This window comes from Eumetopias jubatus, unplaced genomic scaffold (genome assembly GCF_037043125.1).
Source record: "Eumetopias jubatus isolate StellerSeaLion01/CBP00866 unplaced genomic scaffold, mEumJub1_p1.0 scaffold_4, whole genome shotgun sequence".
Classification (NCBI taxonomy): domain Eukaryota; kingdom Metazoa; phylum Chordata; class Mammalia; order Carnivora; family Otariidae; genus Eumetopias; species Eumetopias jubatus.
The window spans coordinates 87,407,342-87,409,575 of record NW_028274810.1 but is presented as its reverse complement, the minus strand read 5'-3'; the positions used below and the strand labels follow the sequence as shown (position 1 = coordinate 87,409,575).

The 2,234-nt window shown below is 46.8% G+C and overlaps 1 pseudogene; it reads right to left on the bottom strand.

The window, feature by feature from the left end:
- Positions 1–1,749: 1,749 nt before the first annotated feature.
- On the bottom strand, positions 1,750–2,234 carry LOC114216935 (cytochrome b-c1 complex subunit 8 pseudogene; annotated as a pseudogene).

The following is a 2,234-nucleotide window of genomic DNA, read 5'->3' as shown; positions in this document are numbered from 1 at the left end:
GACAAAACAGGACAATTATTAACTCTGGGGAAAACAAACAGCTGTACAAGAAAGGAAAAATGGGGGCGCCTGGGTGGCTCAGTCGGTGCGGCATCCGACTCTTGGTTTCAGCTCAGGTCATGATCTCAGGAGTTGTGGGGTCGAGGCCCTCCTCCCCCCATCAGGCTCTGTGCTCAGTGGGGCATCTGCTTCTTTCCCTCTCTCTCCCTCTCCTTCTGCCCCTCCCCCCCACTTGCACCCTCTCTCTCTCTCAAATAAATAAATCTAAAAAAATAAAAAAGGAAAAGTAATCATAGCGTACATGTAATAATGTGCACAATGACTACTGAACCAACCAAAATTGTGTTGGCAGTTTGGGGAAGCAGGATTATGTGTATGGTGGGGCAGGCAATGGGGAAAGAGTTAAAACTTTATCTTTCTCAGTAGAAAATCAAGAGATAGTGCTTAAAATTGAAACATCAAGAAGTGGCAAAACAAGCACGCTACTTAGAGATGATGGAGTTAAATGTAAAATACAGTCAGCTGAAAGAATTGAAAATGGTGCCTCTGGAAAAGTAGAAATGGGGGAAGAGGGTGATGGACAGCCTTCTGTTTTCATAGAAAACCTTATAATACTTGTTATTTCTTTAAATCATGTTTATGTATAACTTTCATTTAATAAAAGAATCTCGGGGCACCTCGGGGCACCTGGGTTATTAAATGTATAACTTTCATTTAATAAAAGAATCTTGGGGCTCAGTCGTTAAGCGTCTGCCTTCGGCTCAGGTCATGGTCCCAGGGTCCTGGGATCGAGCCCCGCATCGGGCTCCCTGCTCAGTGGGGAGCCTGCTTCTCCCTCTCCCACTCCCCCTGCTGTGTTCCCTCTCTCTCGCTGTCTCTGTCAAATAAATAAATAACATCTTAAAAAAAAAATACACTGCTTAAAAAAAAATCTCCCTATCTCCTGTTTCCCTCTCTTCATCAGCCTAATGGGGCCATTGTGGGACTATCCCAGGATCCCAAAGGACCTTGTAGACCACATCAAGGCATTCACTTTAAAAAATATATATATATTTCTTTCTTTGAGAGAGAGAGAGAGCACACACGGGGGGGGGGGTGCGGCAGAGGGAGAGGGAGAGAGAATCTCCAGCAGACTCCCTGCTGAGCATGGAGCCTGGCGTGGGGCTCAATCTCATGACTCTGAGATCATGACCTGAGCAGAAATCAAGAGTCGGATGCTCAACTGACTGAGCCACCAGAGCCCTTCCAGGCATTTACTCTTTATGCAGAAGAGAATGAGGAGCCAGCCAAGAAAAATAAGATCAGATATGCTGGTAGGTCTGAGACTCAGAAAGAATTATGAAAAGCAGCAAGCCCCTGACTTGGGACATGTTGACCCTTGCTCAACAAAAAATGACCTCATCCTACCTCCCCAGGGCTTCTCCAATAATTTCCTATGGTCGTTTTACAGAATGGGGTATGACTAGCACTGGGGGTTCTAGGGATGATTTTAATGATGTGTGAGCAAAATTTTTTTTCAGTCCATAAGTTTATTATGCTTTCAAGATACTATAATGTAGGGGCGCCTGGGTGGCTCAGTCAGTTAAGCATCTGCCATCAGCTCAGGTTATGATCCCAGAGTCCTGGGATGGAGCCCCACATCAGGCTCCCTGCCTTCTTCTCCCTCTGCCTCTGCCCCTCATCCCACCTTGTGTGCTCTCTCCCTCTGCTCTCTCTCAAATAAATAAAAGCTTTTAAAAAATCCTATAATGTAGACTTTTCTCCCAGAGAAGGGTCTTTCCTATGCAGGAAACCATTATCCAGATGAGTGGCTCATTTATCATTTTCATAAGCAGCTGAATTCTTCCTGTTGGATTTCTCAAACTCCTGGGTCCCCCATGTGTAGACCAGATAAAACACTACAAATGGCACAATGTGATGAGTGCATGCCCGCAAGCGGAGCAGCATGTTGGGGATGCCTGGCCGAAGCAGCGCCAGAAGATGTGTCGCTCAGAGGGCGACACGCTGTAGGTGATCACATGCCACATCCGTGTCAGATTCCCAGACTCACGTCCCATGGTCGGGGCAGCACCTCACTCCTGCGGGGGTCACTTCGCCCTCCACCCTTGCAGGAACCATCAGCCTCCCCGTGATCAAATATGTTTTAAATAGTTACATTTTTAGGGGCACCTGGCTGGCTCAGTCCATAGAGCATGGGACTCTTAGGGTTGAGTTTGAGCCCCATGTTGGGTGTA